Source organism: Aedes albopictus, chromosome 2 (assembly GCF_035046485.1).
Source record: "Aedes albopictus strain Foshan chromosome 2, AalbF5, whole genome shotgun sequence".
Taxonomy (NCBI): Eukaryota; Metazoa; Arthropoda; class Insecta; order Diptera; family Culicidae; genus Aedes; species Aedes albopictus.
In genome coordinates this window covers 404,878,287-404,898,711 of record NC_085137.1, presented here as the reverse complement: position 1 = coordinate 404,898,711, position 20,425 = coordinate 404,878,287, and positions in this window count along the sequence as shown.

Here is a 20,425-nt window from a genome sequence, read left to right as displayed (position 1 = left end):
CAATTCATTTTAATTTTTTTTTACTTGAAGACTGCACTCTTACTGTATTTTTTTTTTCGCAAATTGAAGCGGGTGCCACCTGATCAACTGCACGTTGACAAGTCCAGTAAACTAGTTGTCAAAGTGAAAGCTCTACACAAACTAATTCCACTTTAGTATGCGTACACGTGCGCAGCAGTGAAACGTTGTGCGTATTGGTAAGAGCTTCCCTCTTCCACCGGAAAAGTCTGTGTGTATGTGACCGATCTGTAAAAGTTTTCGTAAGTTTTCGCGCCATGTTATAGTCTTTTTATTTCCGGAGACTTTGGAGAGCCCCTACTCGGAAAGCGATCGCGCTGCTCGCGTAAACACTGTGGAAACCATTTTTTTTTGCTTCATATATTGCTGGCTGCTTCGTCCCGAAGTTTTTCGTTCTGCTGGTTATTATTATTTTGCAAGAGTTATTCAATAACGAACGTCCCGATTCGCTTACAAATCTTCAATGCTCAACTCGCCAAATTATTTGTTATCCAAGATATGCTACTGTAGCGCTTTGAGCCACCACTTTTCCTTCAGCCACAATAGTATTCTGAAGTCGTCCCGAGCCATATTCAGAAACCATATCTAACGAAACGTCCCGTATCGCGTGCTTTTGCCTGCCTTCAGCAACTAGACTTGTTGGGAAAAAAATCACACTTTCCAGAAACTTTATCGTATGCCGCGTATCTGTATTATTCGACGCTCAATATTCAGTAAAAAAAATCTTGATGTATTCGTAGTAATAAAACTACGCTCCTGGCAGGTTCGCCAAATGTGCGTAGGGCCCCCTTTGGCACGGACCGTAGATATTCGGGATGAGTGGGACAAACCTTGGAATGTGTGCTGTCTGCGGTGTGGTTGACCGTGGAAAGAGGACGAGTCAGGTCTGAGGCTGTCCACATGCCATGCCGCAGCGAAAGTCTCCGTTGAGGTCTACACACATACCGATTGGTTGTAACCAGCGGTTACAATTTTTATTTGTCGGCTCCACCGCAATTTGATATTCCCTCTTCCCAATAGAATAATACGCCCTTTAAATAAATACACATCCGACTAACACTAAATGGGTCAGTGGCTGCACACAGTGGCTTGATGTGTGTAGTGATCGCTGCTCCACTCACAACACTCTATCGGTATGGGTGGGTGCTTTTGAGCAATGTAAGCTACTCTCCGTGACAGGATAACATAAAAATCCCGCCCGGATTTGCACTACTGTCCCATAGGTGGAACCAAAATCAATTATGGCTATGTTTAGAGCATAACTGTCAAAAATCGTTCCCGAATGTACGACGGGAACGATTGATGAACAACTTCGGCTCATCCATGATTTGCAATTTTTATAAAAAGGATAAAATCGCAGAGGAAACTCTCTTATTGCCTGGAAATCCTGAAAGTATTAGAAGTGCGCGAAGTTTATTAGAACCGTTTTTGAAAAGGTTAGAGTAAAGTTAAGAAGAAGTGGAAGTGTTAATAATTAGTGTTTTGTTTCTTTTGTTTAGGTGGTAATTGTACAAAAAACAATAGTTATTTTGTTAGTTGTGTTAAAAGCGTGCATTGGTTAGAAATTAGTACGGTTAGTAAAGAGAAATAGTTGTTAATTGTTAATTGTGAGTTAATGTGATTAAAACTGTTTATAGAATGCGTACATCCAAACGTTAGCCGAGATAGTGATAATCTACAACGTTTATATTAGGAAATACAGAAGAAAAAGGTAATTGTTAATTGTTAAGTGAAAATGTGTCAAAATTGTAAGAGGCTAAATCTATGACGTCACAGGGTACTAATTTGGTGGGCAGGTCCACGAAGCGGGCCTTTTTCTGTTTCTTTGCATTTTTCGGCAGACACCGTACCGGAGGACCGAGCAGGACACGGTGAGATAGGAAGAGGTGTGAAAACGCATCCAGGTCCAAGCAGCCAAGACGCCATTGCTGCTGGAGAAAATCCAGACATCCGTCCGGCCATCGCCAAACCCGGCCGAGTTTTGTTAGCCACCGCCGCCATCTTCCAAGCCACTAGCCACCGTTGTCAATCGCCTCGCCCTCGCTACGTCACCAGTACACCAAGCTTCCGTTTCCGTGTCTAGGATACGGTACTCCATTGTCATCCAACACGGGTGGCAATTTCCGCCATTTTGGAAACCCGCCATCAACCAACCATTCAAGTCGCTGGATCGAATCAACCAGCCAACGGTCAGTCCCAGCTGATCACTACGGCCGTCGGTATCCCCATCCCGATAGCCGGTCCGGTCGACCGTAGAAGCCGTCGACACCTAGAACAGCCTGCCACCGAAACCACCACCAAGCCCGCCAGGATCGCGATCCGCCCAAACACGCAAGTACCCCTGTGACATGACGTCAATAAACTGTAATCATTGTAATGCAAATTTGCCTCAGTAGCTAATTCATTCAAGGAACATAGCCCTGGTCATTAATAGTTCCACTTCCTTTTGCATTTTCACGTCGTCGGGTTCAGTAAGGAACCAGTTTGCTTCCGCTTTTGGATTTCCGGTTTTCAAATTGGATTTTTCTCGGTGTACAACCTTGTATACAACATTAATTGCCGTTAATTCCGATTTTGGTAAAGCTAGTGGGTAGTAGTGTAATTCGAGCAGTTGCTTGCTCTTCGTGAGTGCCCTTCCTCTGAGTGGGTGTTGAGGGAACAAGTCAATAAGCGACCTTGAGCATATTAACCCTGAGCTGGCAAGTAACAATTGGCGCCCAACAAAAAATTAAATTTGAATCCTTTTTCATCCCCCGGCCCCGGTAGGGGTGGCAAAAACAGCTTACTGTTTTGAAATTTATCTTCGTCCTCCAAACGAAGGAGAAAAAGTGTTTGAGAACTGTGGAATTTCATTCACATCCAGGATGGATGTTGAATTCGATTTGTTATATACCGGTTTGTCGATTCATCACCTCGATCGTGAGGAGATTGAATATGAATTGAAAATTCGAGGGCTTCCATTCACCGAAACCGAAACGCGCGCGGCACTGATGAGACGTTTAAAAGATCGGTTGAAAGAGGAGAAGGGAGCAAATCGCGATCTAGAGTTCGAACGGTTGAACACTACGGTAGATGATGAGATTAAAATTATCGATACGAGGGTGAAACAGATTAAAGACTTTTTAGTCAATAAATCAAAGTTTGATGGAATTCGAGAAAGCCTCAAAACGCGACTCGTACATTACTTCGCACGTGCGAAGCGGTTGCCAGATAACACGGACAGAGAAGATGATCTCGCGGATATAGACTCGTTGATAGCGAGTATTCGTGGGGCCTTTAATACACACTTTTCGTTATTTTCGGGACAACGAGACGTAATCGAACAACTTAACCAATCGTTTTCGAGAATGCTTTCAGTCAACCAGAACGCTGGTGACAAGCAAAATGAAGAGATAGAATCAGTCGTTTCTTCGAACCGTTCTAGCAAAAGAAATTTAAAATCAGTCGACAATCCCGTCGCGAGTCAAAATTTAGCAACAAATTTCCTTCCATGGATGATGCCACCGTGGATGTTTGGGAACCCCCAGATGCAAATGTGGGCCACTCAACAGATGTTGGGAGCTGGTTCTATGGGTAATTTTTCTAATCAATTGAATGTTCCATTCGGTCCTGGACAGGTAGATAATTCGAACGCGAAACTGCGAAAATCGTCCCGTCGCGTTAGACAGAGGGTCAGAAGTACGAGTTCTGAATCCAAAGATTCGTCCGGTACAGAATCCGGATGGCCATCGGATGAGCCTCCGAAACCGGTCCGCGAAAAGAAACGCGAAAGCAAACCGCGAAATCGTCCAGTGTCTGACTGGAGACTAAAGTACGACGGCGCGGATAATGGTCAGAATTTGATGAAGTTTCTTAAAGAAGTTGAATTCTACGCGAAATCCGAGGACATGTCGCCGAAAGACTTGTTCCGATCGGCCATCCATCTTTTCAGTGGAGCCGCCAAAACTTGGTTTATGACCGGTTTTGAAAACGAAGATTTTACGTCTTGGGAAGAACTCAAGGAGGAGCTGAAGCGCGAGTTCTTAAGCCCCGATCACGACCATACGTCGGAAATACGCGCGATCGCGAGAAAACAAGGTCCACGCGAAACCTTTCAAGATTATTTCATCGAGTTGCAAAAGATTTTCAACTCGTTGACCAAACCGATGACCGAACGTCGAAAATTCGAAATCGTGTTTCGCAACATGAGAGCGGATTACAAAGGCCACGTTGTTTCGTCGGAAATTGACAATCTGGCCGATCTTAAGAAGTTTGGTAGACGGTTAGACGCGACGTATTGGTACAAATATCATACACCCGCCAATGACTCGAATACACGTAGTAAACCTTCGCAAGTGAACGAAATCAATACGGGGACGAAGCCTAAAACGAAGGCCAAGTCAGAGGAGAAACAGAAGTCGCGTACGTTCCATAATTCGTCGAGAGATCGACGCGGTTCTGATGAAGAAAACGATTCGCGGCCGCGAAAGTCCAAAAGTCCTGTCCGGCCGAACGAACAACAAGATATTTTACAGGTACTAGTCGAAAAATATAAACCTCTCAAGGATGGATATTGCTTCAATTGTCGTCTTCAAGGTCATCATGCTCGCGACTGCGACAGACCGAAGCACAAATATTGTCAAAAATGTGGATTCCTCAACGTGGACACAGCCTCGTGTCCATGGTGTGCAAAAAACGCGTCGAAAACTGTTCCCGAGGGCAGACAGTTCGACCGACAATAAAGTCCCTCAACTCTGTTGCCGAAGTCAGAGAGGCTTTGCTAAACTTTGGATTAGACAAAGTTTCTCCTACCGAATATGTCCATTCACACAATTTTCAAACGTACGAAACGATAATCAACTTAGCCAATGACGACAGACCGTTTGTGAAAGTCTCCGTTTTCGAAACGCCTATGGTTGGTCTTTTGGATAGCGGAGCCCATCTGAGCATCCTTGGGATCGGTGCTCTGAATTTGATAAGAAAATGTGGATTAAAACTTTTTCCGTCCGAGGTGAGTCTGCGGACCGCCAACGGTGAGGAATTGGAAGTCACTGGTTTAGTATACTTACCTATCACGTTCAATGGGGCTACTAAAATGGTCGATACTTTAGTAGTTCCATCACTCAAAAGAAGAATTCTCTTGGGAATGAACTTCTGGAGAGCATTTAAAATCCGTCCCACGATTGGCCAAATCCAGGTTGAAGAGGTGGCCGCGGGAGAAAATCTAATACCGGAAAATCAGTCCTCCTTGGAAGGCTCGGAGACAGATTTATCCGAAGAACAAACCGCAAGCCTGGATAAAGTTAAAATGCAATTCAAAATTGCCACAGATGGCGTTCTGGATACGACCAACTGGATTGCCCATCGTATAGAGCTTACTGAGGAAGCTAAAAAGCTTGCTCCAGCCCGAATCAACCCATTTCCCACATCACCGAAGAAGCAAGAGCAAGTTAACATAGAACTAGATAAGATGCTCAAGTGTGGAATCATAGAAAAATCCTACAGCGACTGGGCCCTGCGTTTAGTCCCTGTGGATAAAACGGATGGATCGGTCCGCCTTTGTCTAGATGCGCGTAAACTGAATGAGCGTACGGTCAGGGATTCCTATCCCCTCCCACACTCCGACCGAATTTTAAGCCGACTAGGAAAAGCTAACTACATCACCACGTTGGACCTGTCTAAGGCCTTCTTACAAGTTCCCCTTCATCCTAGATCGCGCAAATACACTGCTTTTTCTGTGTTGGGACGGGGATTGTTCCAGTTCACCCGGATGCCCTTCGGTCTGGTGAACAGTCCAGCCACACTATCACGGCTGATGGACCGAGTTCTGGGCAGTGGTGAACTGGAACCAAACGTTTTCGTCTATCTTGACGACATTATAGTCGTCAGCGAAACGTTTGAGGAACACCTGACCATACTTCAGGAGGTTGCATCGAGACTAAAAGCTGCCAATCTGTCCATCAATATGGACAAGTCTCATTTCTGTGTACCAGAGGTTACTTACCTAGGGTACATACTAGGAAGAAACGGGCTGCGACCAAACCCAGATAGAGTAGCTGCCATAGTCAACTATGAGCGACCTACTTCCTTGAGGGCCTTGCGAAGATTCTTGGGGATGTGTAATTATTATAGGAGGTTCTTGGCCAACTATAGTAATTACACACAACATCTCACAGATCTTCTCAAGAATAAGCCGAAGTCTGTGTGTTGGAATGATAAAGCAGAAGCTTCATTCAACAAAATCAAAGAAATGTTAATTAGCGCCCCAATCCTAACGAATCCCGATTTTAGTCTGCCATTCACCATTCACTGCGATGCAAGCGACGCCGCTATTGCTGGTGTGCTAACGCAAACGCATGACGATATTGAAAAACCCATCGCATACTATTCCCAAAAACTGACCACTACCCAACAACGGTACTTCGCAACAGAAAAGGAAGGCCTAGCCGTACTCAATTCTATTGAGAAATTCCGTTGCTACGTAGAGGGCAGTAAATTCACGGTCTACACAGATGCTTCTGCGTTGACCTACATCATGCGAAGTAGTTGGCGTACTTCATCTCGCCTATGCCGTTGGAGCATAGAGCTTCAAAAGTATGACATGACTGTCCTACACCGCCGAGGTGCAGACAACATCGTGGCCGATGCTTTGTCTCGTTCCGTTGAGGAACTAGCCGTGTCCAGCAGTGACCATGGTTGGTATGCTGACATGGTGAAGAAAGTCAAGGCTGACCCTGAAAAGTTCAAAGACTTCCGGTATGAGAACGGACTCCTTCAAAAGTTGGTTTCCTCACAGGACGATCTGCTTGACTATCGATTCTCCTGGAAGACCTGTGTGCCAGAGTCGTTGCGAGAGAAAATCCTCGTGGAAGAGCACGACGATAAAATGCACCTTGGTTGCGAAAAAACCTTAGCTTTCGTTAAGAAGAAATATTTCTGGCCTAAAATGCTAACCGACGTGAAAAATTATATCAGAAAATGTTCAATGTGTCGGCAAAACAAACCATCAAATCAATCTCAGATTCCAGCGCCGGGTCGTCAAAGATTGACAAATAAACCCTTTCAAATTATAGCGCTAGATTTCATACAATCCCTCCCCCGCAGTAAAAATGGGAATGCCCATTTGCTCGTGGTCATGGACCTCTTTTCAAAGTGGTGCTTGCTCACACCGGTTAGGAAAATTTCGGCTACGTTAGTCATCAAAATTTTAGAAGAATCCTGGTTCCGAAGATACTCAGTCCCAGAATTCATAATTACCGACAATGCATCAACATTTTTGTCATCAGAGTTCAATACTCTTCTGACAAAACATAAAGTCCAACATTGGAAAAACGCAAGACATCACAGTCAATCAAATCCTGTCGAGCGTCTCAACCGTACGATCAATGCTTGCATTAGATCGTACGTTAAAGAAAATCAAAAACTCTGGGACACCCGAGTGTCCGAGATTGAGTATTGTCTAAATAGCACCCCCCACACAGCCACCGGATTCTCCCCCTATAAGATTCTTTTCGGACATGAGATAGTAGGATCTGGAGAGGAACATAGGATGGATAGGGAGACGGACGAAGTGTCCGACGAGGAGAGGGTGGAGAGGAAGGGAAAAATCGACGAACGTATTTATTCCATAGTGCAACAAAACTTGAGGAAAAGCCACGACAAAAACATCCGCACGTACAATCTCCGCTCTAAAACTTCTGCGCCGGTCTATTCTGTGGGCCAGCGGGTTTTCCGACGGAACTTCCGTCAATCTTCTGCAGCGGACTCGTACAATGCCAAATTGGACGCCTTGTACGTACCCTGCACCGTCCTCGCTCGAGTTGGCACCAGCTCGTACGAACTGGCCGACGAATCAGGAAAACCGATCGGAGTGTTTTCCGTGTGCGACCTGAAGCCAGAAAGCTAGAAAAAACGATTTGATTCACTCTTCAAAACACTCGTTTTATCCGATTCACAACTTACCATTCAGTAAACACGTCCGGACGTTCATTGAAAAACAAAACCGTCGGTAAAATCGCCGAACCCCGTTAACAGCTGAAAACGATTGAAAATCGTCAAGGTCACCGTCGACTAACGAAAACATAAGAAAAACAAACTTACCTGGCTAAACATAATCGCTTCCCCCAAAAGAATCATCTCCTCATCAGTCGATCCCCCCAACAGCAAGTGCCATCACAACCGGTTAATGCACCTTTTGATCGCGGATATTTGCGCACCCCGAGATTCTTCTTTCGCCGGACGAGATTTTGTTGCGAAACAGCCGGAAAACTCGCGAAAACTTCGTGGAAAACCCGCGGAAAAGTTCGACGACTCGCATGCACCGTAGTTCGATTTCGCGTCGGTATGTAAACAAACCAGTCGATGATTTGACAGTTCTCGACACCCAGTGGTGTTGGTTGAGTTACTTTGAGTTCCTTTTCTTTTTCGTGAGAGCGAAAAAGGTGAAAGACTTTCGAAAAGGGCCTATTTTGGTCAATTTGCTTTAATCAAAAAAAATTTGATTATGAATCAGATGAAAATCATAAAAATGAATGAAAATTCTTTTCATTCAAGGAGGATGAGGGGGTAATGTAACCAGCGGTTACAATTTTTATTTGTCGGCTCCACCGCAATTTGATATTCCCTCTTCCCAATAGAATAATACGCCCTTTAAATAAATACACATCCGACTAACACTAAATGGGTCAGTGGCTGCACACAGTGGCTTGATGTGTGTAGTGATCGCTGCTCCACTCACAACACTCTATCGGTATGGGTGGGTGCTTTTGAGCAATGTAAGCTACTCTCCGTGACAGGATAACATAAAAATCCCGCCCGGATTTGCACTACTGTCCCATAGGTGGAACCAAAATCAATTATGGCTATGTTTAGAGCATAACTGTCAAAAATCGTTCCCGAATGTACGACGGGAACGATTGATGAACAACTTCGGCTCATCCATGATTTGCAATTTTTATAAAAAGGATAAAATCGCAGAGGAAACTCTCTTATTGCCTGGAAATCCTGAAAGTATTAGAAGTGCGCGAAGTTTATTAGAACCGTTTTTGAAAAGGTTAGAGTAAAGTTAAGAAGAAGTGGAAGTGTTAATAATTAGTGTTTTGTTTCTTTTGTTTAGGTGGTAATTGTACAAAAAACAATAGTTATTTTGTTAGTTGTGTTAAAAGCGTGCATTGGTTAGAAATTAGTACGGTTAGTAAAGAGAAATAGTTGTTAATTGTTAATTGTGAGTTAATGTGATTAAAACTGTTTATAGAATGCGTACATCCAAACGTTAGCCGAGATAGTGATAATCTACAACGTTTATATTAGGAAATACAGAAGAAAAAGGTAATTGTTAATTGTTAAGTGAAAATGTGTCAAAATTGTAAGAGGCTAAATCTATGACGTCACAGGGTACTAATTTGGTGGGCAGGTCCACGAAGCGGGCCTTTTTCTGTTTCTTTGCATTTTTCGGCAGACACCGTACCGGAGGACCGAGCAGGACACGGTGAGATAGGAAGAGGTGTGAAAACGCATCCAGGTCCAAGCAGCCAAGACGCCATTGCTGCTGGAGAAAATCCAGACACCCGTCCGGCCATCGCCAAACCCGGCCGAGTTTTGTTAGCCACCGCCGCCATCTTCCAAGCCACTAGCCACCGTTGTCAATCGCCTCGCCCTCGCTACGTCACCAGTACACCAAGCTTCCGTTTCCGTGTCTAGGATACGGTACTCCATTGTCATCCAACACGGGTGGCAATTTCCGCCATTTTGGAAACCCGCCATCAACCAACCATTCAAGTCGCTGGATCGAATCAACCAGCCAACGGTCAGTCCCAGCTGATCACTACGGCCGTCGGTATCCCCATCCCGATAGCCGGTCCGGTCGACCGTAGAAGCCGTCGACACCTAGAACAGCCTGCCACCGAAACCACCACCAAGCCCGCCAGGATCGCGATCCGCCCAAACACGCAAGTACCCCTGTGACATGACGTCAATAAACTGTAATCATTGTAATGCAAATTTGCCTCAGTAGCTAATTCATTCAAGGAACATAGCCCTGGTCATTAATAGTTCCACTTCCTTTTGCATTTTCACGTCGTCGGGTTCAGTAAGGAACCAGTTTGCTTCCGCTTTTGGATTTCCGGTTTTCAAATTGGATTTTTCTCGGTGTACAACCTTGTATACAACATTAATTGCCGTTAATTCCGATTTTGGTAAAGCTAGTGGGTAGTAGTGTAATTCGAGCAGTTGCTTGCTCTTCGTGAGTGCCCTTCCTCTGAGTGGGTGTTGAGGGAACAAGTCAATAAGCGACCTTGAGCATATTAACCCTGAGCTGGCAAGTAACATGGTATCTCCAAAGGGCCTTTCCTTATTGGTTCAGTCCAAGTTCATTGATAATAAGGTATTGTACCACCCACACACACGTGTCGCAAAAACCAAAAAAGCTTCTCCGGGATATCATTGACCATTCCATGCATTACTAAATTGTTCATCGCTTGCTGACTTGCATGCCCAAGACGACGGTGCCAAATGGAACTTACCTCCACCGCACATAGATTAACCGTTGAAGTAACAGGGTCTGCAACCAACTCGAGCTCGTAAAGGTTACCTCTTAGATTCGCTTCTGCAATGGTTTTACCGTCGTGTTTCAAAATCGCTTTGTCTTGTCCATTGTGTTTCGTGAACAGCAACTCGATGCCGGACTCGGATAGCTTCTTCACCGAAAGTAGATTGCCACGCAGGTCCGGTAGGTAGACCACATTTTTCATCTCGAACTGAACTCCGGCCTTCGTGACCCCTCGAATTTCTCCTTCGTATTCACCGACCAACGATACGCCATCCTTTGCAACATCCACAATGAACGGCTCCGCCATCTTCCTCAGCGACTGAAGATATTCCTTGCGATTAACCAAATGGTCACTGCATCCCGAATCCACGTAGAATACCAGCTTCTTGGACTTCTTCACGGGTTCCGTGAACGATACCTTCTTCGATTCATTTGCTGCATTAGCTTCACCCTGGCCACCTTTCTTTGGCTTCTGTCGGCAATCACGCTGCATGTGCCCGACCACGCCGCACCGATGACACTTACCAGTGAACTTCTTCGGTTTCTTGGTACTTCCGCCAATCTTGTCATCAACTGGATCTTCACGACGATCGGGCCGCTTCATCTGTTCGGCTAGCAAACGCTGCTTCACCTTCTCGAGAGTTAGTTCGTCCTCGTTCATGTTCTCCAACGCTGTTACTAGAGGGTCAAAACTGTCCGGTAGGGTGAGGAACAGTTGCGCCAACTATTAAGTCTATGGTTGCGCCACCAAATCGGTCTCCTCCAACTTCGCACCCGCCGTTTTCAACTGCCGCACTAGTTCATCAAACATCTGGAAATGACTTCTCATCGACGATCCTTCACGCATCCGGAGCCTGGCCAATTGCTTCCGCAATACCGTCTGACTTGCTACAGACTTTTTGGCAAAGGTATCCTCGAGCGCCTTCCACATAGCCTTCGCCGTTTGCTTCTCCCGGACTATCTCCAAGCATTCATCCGCGATAAAACTCACTACCGTTGATTTCGCCTTCCGGTCCATTTGAAGAAATTTCTTCCGTTCCGGGTCCGCCGCAGGCACATCTTGCTCCAGCACGGTGCCCCCACAGACCGTTATTATAAAATAAAAATGTCCATCAAAACTAAGTTCAGGGGTCGAATCCTGGTGCCATTCTGCACCTCTGGGCAAATTTTTAAAATAATCCCTAGGAGGAATCTCGAAAAATCTCGATTTGATGTTTTATACAAAGAAATTTCAAAGAAATCCATGTTCAGATTCAACAATATTGCTTAAATACCTACAAAAAAAAGTCCCCAAAGTATTCAAAGTTGTTTCAAACCAGTATATATTTACCAACGCAACTTTTATTATACATATTTACTACTCACCCAAATCAATTAACTGACTAAACTGACATTATGTTTTTCCAAACCATGCATCGGTTTTAACGTAAGCATTAAAAAGCGATTTTTCCCTATTGTTTTATGAACATATTACACATCTCAGTGTTATACATTAAAATTTTCCCTAATTCATCAACATGTTTACTATATTACGAGGAACCAACCCTCCAAAGACCACAAAGGGATCTAAGATATGTGGAAAAAGTTATTGAGTGAAAACCGAATAGCATGGAAACGCTGTTTAACATGTAAGGAATAACAATAAATAATCAAATCTCGTCATTTTATCGATCGGGTAAGGCTTCATAACATTTTTCCATGAACTTCGCATCGCTTTGCGGTTTTCGGAGGTCTAATTCATCGTGAAGTTTGCTACAGAAATCATTCATCGAATTATTTTTAGGGACCAAGGGGTGAAAACAAGCGATTTTTCATTGAAGAAGTAAATTTTCTCATAAAATCGTCTGAAAAACTAAGAATAACGGGCGCAAAAAAATAATTTTCCCGATCGACCTGATATTTTGCACAGTTGATATGGGACCAAAATGGAACTCAAAAAGCATACAAGAACTAGAATTTTTGCATTTTTTATATTTTCCCATATAAACCGTGTCCCATGTTATTACATATACGTCGTAGTTTCCTGTTCTTCCAAAATTGGTGTACTATTAGATCTTTATTTAACACATATTTCTCAGCAATTTTCTACCCAGGTAACCACTAAGCACTGTTATAAGCCTCATAAAGGTCATTCAACAGATTTTCAGTGTCAATAAGCCCTACACAAGTTTTCCAAGTGCTTGTAGGCTCTGAACGCCATAAGCACTGTAATAGGCCGTATAGTGGTATATAACACTATTTTACAGTGCTTGATAACCCTGTGCCTATTAGCCGAATAAGATGGCTGTCAGTGCTTTTGAATGGCTTGGTGTACATGACGTTTATGTTGATCAAAATAAATGTCCACCAAAAACAAAACGATGACCAACGCCCGTAGTGGAATTCAACGAAAATATTTAGGAAAAAGAGCTGCTATTGGCTTGCGGCAACATTAAACGAAGCATAAACATTTCTATTTGATTATTTATTCCCCAAGGATTTTAGTTTTAATTTTTAATTACAATCGGCTCCCTCAACATTGGAATAGAACCAATTTGTAGTTCTCTAATAAATTCGTTTCAACCATGAACTTTGCTTAAACCATTGACCACCGACATTAATCTGGTCTATCTTTGGGTCTATCCAATCTTTCGAATTTATTCTGGATGAGTATTTATTTATGATGCCTAGATTTTGATTGTTTTAAATACGGGTATAAACCTGCGAAATAAGCTGTAATAAATAGCTAAATCGGTGCAATAGGAACCTCGAGGACATTATCTGGAATCTGGATCAAGCAGCAAAAAACTGCTACAAACACCGCAAAGAAAAAAAAACAGCAAAGAATCAGTCAGATAGGCGTGGAAGAAAGGGACAACTGATAAATAAACTTTTTTTTTTTTTTTGTCTCACTTCTGACCAGTCTTCAAAAATCATCATTGCAAAGCTGAGTTTTAAAAAAGTATGCGTTGAAAAACTCAATGCTTCGCTACAAATTCGATCATTCGCATTTTATTGCTCCTGTGATCATTTGATGTAAAATACTGCATCATTGATTCAAATCATTTTAACGCAACGGTGCCAAGCATTTTTGACGTTTGAGCGAAGCATCAGAATTCTCACACCAAATCAAGGATTAGAACGCTCTGCAGTAAGCGTCTCTGAAAATGTTTGATGCGCACAGATTTCAATTTAATGACCTTGGATACATTTGGGGTTCGCAATTGGATATTTCTCTAACTGACTAAATCTCTATGACACAATTTCCGAATCACAAACTATGCGTGTTATCAAATTTCACGTTTCAGATACCATACTTTATTTTTTACTAGTAAGCTGACGATAAGAATAATGTTTTCCATGAGTGCTGGTATTTTTGCCGCATAATACTTGAGGAGAGACAAGTAGTAGAACCTAGGAAAGAGCTCAAAATCAGTTTGAAAACGTACTGAATTTCTACTGGGAAATTCAACTTTACTACCATTTTGTTGGTTATTATAGTAAGATGTTAGAGAAACAATTCTTGAAACGTTGTAATCAAATCGTTACTATCCTTTTTCTGGTTTTACTAAATTGTCCAGCTGGATGTCTGGGTTTTGTAGTTCCATTATTGGGAAATAGAATGTTAATGGGACAAATATCGAATATTGTAAATGAAGAAATTAAAATACAGAAAGAACTCTTTATTTGGTTGTTATTATTTTGCTGCTCCTTACAAAATAAAACTGATGAAAAATTAGAAACATTTGGCAGCTGTCCGCATTACTTTGGATCGATTTGGTTTAATGCATTTCCGCTTGATTATTTTCATTGAGGCGATCCGGGACCCCACCCAACCAGTCAGATCCACCATGTGTAGGAAAAGCTGGAATAAGACCGGTCAATATATTTCATTTTCGCCCATTCTCGATCAATGCTGAAAGAAAAGGAAATTGAGGAGACCTTGGAAGTTCAAGTTTATAAATTAAATGTATACTTGTCTGAAGGAAGGACCAGGACTTAGTTGACTTTCGACCAGACGCAAATTATATTTGTTACTAGCGTTGCTAGGCCTACCGCGCACGGTTGTTATGCCTGAAACATTGCCCGCCGTGTGCGAAGAGTTGATCAATGATGGTCCACTGCACGAATTCGTGCTGGCCTGCTTTCTCCCACAGGAACTTTGACGTTTGAGCGGTGCCGACACCGCTCAAACGTCAAATTTCGTGTGGGAGTAAGCAGGCCAGCACAAATTCGTGCAGTGGACCATTTAGATCAATGATGCAGTATTTTGCCAAAATGAGAGGAGCAAATCGCAGCTATGTTGATTCACCAAACAAGGAGCGTGCGTTTTTCTACTCCTTAGTTTTAAGATCAAAGCAACGAAATGCAAAGGATATTTTGAAGACTGCTTCTGACAGCTGTCTGTCCAGAGACCCAGTACGGGAGGCTGCTGTAGGCCGTATATCAGCCGAATAATGCGCCAAAAGTGGCATTTGAGCAGCTCTATTGGGGAATATAGTTCCAATAAGCTCTGTAAACCATGTTCTATATTCGACTATAGAATCGATTTAATGCCTGTTTTACGGCTTATTGGTTACCTGGGTAGTGTTCATGTGTAAGAATATGTAGCACTTTTCTTTCCAAAAAAAAATGTTCGAAATTCTAGGCAAAGCAAATCAAAGATAACACTAGTTTACAGCATTTTTGAACTCGCTAAGCTGATGATCATTTTTGGTGTAGAATCATGCCCTGAGTTCGAAAACGCGAAGGAAAAAAATTACAGTAGAGCGGAAATTTTTTCGACTTTTCATACAAGGTTGATGATTTGAAATCGATTTTTGTTCTATTTTTAAGCAACGTCGCTCACTTCACACATCTCATTCTTCGTAATCAATGCTCCGATTGAGCTGAATTTTTTACTGTAACTTGCCTACATATGATGTCAAATAAAAGTTGAGAAAGAATTTTTAGATTGTTTCTTTCTTATTGAAAAAAATACATTTCTCCATATATTTTTGGAAATTTGGCTGAAATTTAAGAAGATCGTCCCTAAAACTCGCCAATATCTTGAATTTCATGAATCTGACGCAAAACCTGCATTCAGATGATCAAATGGTATTGTATTCAGCTTTTAATTTATGGAAAAAGATTTGAAAATGGTTGAACAAAACGCAAGATATTTGAATTTTAGTAAATTCCATATTTTTAAAAGTTGTAAAACTCGATATTGAGCTAAAACTCAAAAACTGCTCTACTTTAAATTTTTTAAAGCACGGTTTCGAAATCAGCACTAAATTGTGCTTCAAAAATTGTGGTCGTTGACAGAAGTTCACGACTTTCATTTTATTTTGTAAACTAGTGTAATCGTACACACCGTAGTTGCTACTCCGTGATTGACCATAGTTGCACAGAGAACCAATGAAAGCAAGGCTTGGGACTAGCTAACCATTCTCAATGTGCACAATTCGAGAGTTCAATATTTGAAAGTCAATAACGGCGCTGGCCACGTCCTTACGGTCATCGGATCGATTATGTGTCATACTCGCCCCATATAAAGCCTGCGCACTTTAGAATCGGTACGCTTTCTACCGGCTGCAGATCAAAAACGGGTTAACCTAGAAAAAAATGTTGTAAGAAGCAAATGAAGCTTATTTATTGTATTTTGTAGGAAAAATATGAAAAAAACAGTTTTTATTTCTTCAAGATAAAATTTTGACCTGATTGTGAAATTCATGCCATTTTATTCTGCACAAATCAATGATCGTCAATATTTTCAAATTTCACAGCTTACGGGCTGATATTTCCACAAGAAACAAAATTATACTCATCAAACATATGCTCAAAACAAGTTACGACATTAAAATCTTGACAAATATGGTTCACAAGACCATAATAAACTTATAGCCTTATTGTCCATTCACGCTATGTTCAAAACATAATTTTACTCAAACTATTTTTTTTATGAAAAAATATTTCCTGAGATCGTTTTTTGGATCTACAATTCCCCAATTCAAGTGGCCCAACTTAATTCATATCGAAACCTGGATTATTTTTGGAATTATTAGCAGTTTTCCCTCACAGTAGTCGGAAATTAACAGTCATAAGCCTAACTCCTCATAATAAGCCTAAAATAAGATATTTTTCGAGGATAAAACACTGAAAACCATATAGATTATAGAACTATAGATGTGATTCTATGATCACACATAAAAAACTTCTGAGTAGATTCAGTTTTATAAAAAAAAATCGTTAGATATTTCACGCCATCAAAATACATCCAATGAATTTCGTCAGCAATAGTCCATACAGCTTTCGAGTCACGAATATTTATATTGTTCTGCATCAAATCATTGGTTTCTTGTATACCAATACTATTCGTATAGTATTCTTCCCGTATGCGTATTTGCCGAACTAAAGCTTATGCGAAAACAATTTTTTTGACCTTAAATATCTATGCAAGTCTTTGATTTTTCATAAAACCCTTCAAAGGCTTACCATAGCTATATTGGAAATTTTAAAACACTCATGGAATATTTTGCCTCCCTTAATCAACAATAATAATACCAAGAACTTTTCCATACTACGTAAATGGTGGGTTTGATAATTATATATTCCTACACAAATCTTGAATCTGATAATGATTGGTTTTTGCTCAATGTGTGCAGAGAAAACTGGCACTATTTACGACTTCAGATCAATAGTTCATCTAAAAATATAAAAACAGCAAATTTTATGTTTTTCCTACAAACTACAATAGATAAGCTTCAATTGCTTCTAACAACACTTTTTTCCAAGTGACACCGTTTTTGAGCGGCAGCCGGTTGAAAGTGTACCGATTCTAAAGTGCGCAGGCTTTAGGAGCGATACATTTACAGCAAGGAACAATACAATTACTAAACACTGAATGCCCCTGTTCAAAATGCTAAGCAATATCGAAAAAAAGTATAAATTTGTTTTCGACTATTGTGACTGAAAACGTTATTCATTTTAAGAAAACTGCCTTCAAAGACCTACTCCAGTTTTCTAACCCTAACGTTGGTAATCAAAAGCACACATGACAAGCAACGTTTTTTGCATCTTTTTTTTCTGATTTTTGTATACTGCCAAATGTTTGGTAAGTCAGTTTAATCAATTAATTTATTTAGATGAGTAGTAAATATGTATAATTGAAGTAACGTTATTAAATAAATACGGGTTTGAAACAACTTTGAACACTTTAGGGAAAGTTTGTGTAGGTATTTAAGCGATATTGTTGAATCTGAACGTGGATTTCTTTGAAATTTCTTAGTATAAAACAACAAATCGAGATTTCTCGAGATTCTTCCTAGGGATTATTTTAAAAATTTGCCCAGAGGTGCAGAATGGCACCAGGATTCGATCCCTGAACTTAGTTTTGATGGACATTTTTATTTTATAATAACGGTCTGTGGGGGCACCGTGTCCAGCGCTTCAGATACTTCCACGGCCTCCAGGTGTAGCTTGACTCTGTACTGCCAGTTCGCAAAGTTGTCCCCTTTGAGCTGGGGAATTCCAGAACTCTCCTTCATCATGGTGCCCATAACCTGAAGAGGTTCGGTCTTTCCGGAACTCAGAAAAGAACACGCGAGTAACGAACAAGAACAAATTGGTTTATTGACAAAAAACTACAGGTACACATCTACATTTAAAGAGGGCTTGTTTAGGTATGATCAATACGTTGATAACGATCGCTTACGCGCTTGATCAAAGGCATCTTCGATTACAATGACTTTTTTCGACAATTGTATGGAAAAATAGTAACAAAAATCAAAAATATAAAAAAAAACCAAGATGAAATATTTTAAACCGTACAGATTATGATACTAGAGGTTCAAACCTACCATCCTGATCCTAGGAAATAACATTTGGGGTACATTCGATTTTCATAATACTTCCCTTTGGACATAGCGTGTGGCATTCCACCAGGGATTCCTCCAGGCTTTCCTTCAGAGATTCCTCCAGTGGTTTCTCTGGGTATTCCTCCAATAGTTTCTACAGGCATTCCTCCATGAATTGCTTCAGGAATTTCTCCAGGAATTAATCCAGGAGTCCCTTCAGGAATTCCTACAAACATTACACCACACGGAGAAACGAAAGTACCCAAAAGTGAGTTCATTCCACCCAACTTCGAGGTTGCGTGCGGGAAGCCAATTTTGAGTTGCTGGAGTCGATGTTTAGGTAGGTAGTTTACATTTAAGCTGATACGGCCAAAGTACCTAAAGTCAAGGTTCTTTTTACTCAACAGTCAGTTAAAATTACTCAACTTTCTGTACTGTGCCACTTACTCAATTTTGGCTTCCCGCATCGAACTCTCAAAGTTGGGTTGTTTTGCTATTCACTCTCTGACAACAATAAAGAGAGCGAATGCAACAGGATGCAAAAAAGAACTCAAAAGTGAGTTTAAAAATACTCAAATTTGGGTTCTTTTGTTTTTCAGTGCAGGATTTCACCCACGAATTCATCCAGGGAGTCTTTCAGGAACCCCTCCAAGATTTCCTCCAGAGATTACCCTAAAAATTCTTCCAAGAATTTATCCAAGAATTCCTCCATGAAAGGCTTAAGGAATACCTTCAGAAGTTTTTCCAAGACATTCTCCAGATATTCCTTCAGAAATTCCTAGAGACATTTCTCCTGGATTTCCTCCAGGGATTTCAAGAACTCTTCCATGGATTCCAACAAGGATTCCTACTGAAATTTCGCCACAAATTTCTCCAGTAATTCCTTCGCAGATTTCTCTAGGGATTTCGCCAGGGATTTCTCTAACTGCTGAGATTCTTCCAGGAAATCTTCCAGAGATTTCTCCAGGAATTGCTCTTGCCATTGTATCAAAAATTCCTCTCGAGATAAAAAAAATATTCAGGAGTCTTTCTGTTATTTCAAAATTTCCCGCATTTTTTTTTTAAATAATAATGTATTTTAAGGATTCCCAGAAGAATTACTCCAGCGATTTATATTGGATTTTTTTTAAGATAATTACTCAAGGATGCATACATGAATCATCCAGAATTTTTTTTTCTCAATTTTCTCCAAGAGATCTTTTAGGAGTTCAGGAATCAATACATGAATTGCTTCAAGAACGCGGTTGTTATAAACGAATTCCTTTAGAAATTCGCCATCCTTTCTGCACTATATCCTGAGATTATTCTCCTCGGTTGCTTCCAGCCACCGAGATCAGAGCGAACGGGCATCGAGTACCTTGGTCCTCCGAGGCAAAATACCTTGGGCTGACTTTAGATTCTAAACTGAAGTTCGATAAGCATATCAATCAGTCTCTCGTGAAATGCAACAGACTTACCCGCTCACTTTATCCTCTAGTGAAACGTCGATCGTCCCTACAACTTCACAATAAGCTTTTGTTGTACAAAGGTGTCTTCCGAGCTGTTCTCACTTATGGCTGCCCAGCTTGGATGAATTGTGCGATGTCACATGAGGCGTTTGCAGATAAAGCAAAATAAATTGCTTAAAATGATGCTTAACCTTAACCCTTGGTATCCCACTGACGAGCTTCACGACATTGCAAACATGGAAACCTTGGATGAGTTCGTCAACCGCATCGGTGGGAAGTTCCTGCTTAGCTGCCAACTGTCCGTCAATCCGTTGATCGAAGGCATTTTAGCCACCTAATCAAACCACTGTGATATTATAATTACTTTACTTACTTGGTTTTTTCTCGATTTTTCCAAGAATACGTCTTTAGTCTAAAAAAACTGTGTTTATGTTACTTTAAAGTTGTTGTTCATTTCGTAGCTGTAAATCAATTCTGTGTATCTCTACTCTGTATTTAATGTATGAAATAATTGTTTAAAATCAATAAATAAATAAATAAAATAAAATAAAAAAATCCTGAGATTATTTTTTTTTCTCCAAGAAATGCTTTAAGAAGTTATCCATATATTTCTCCAG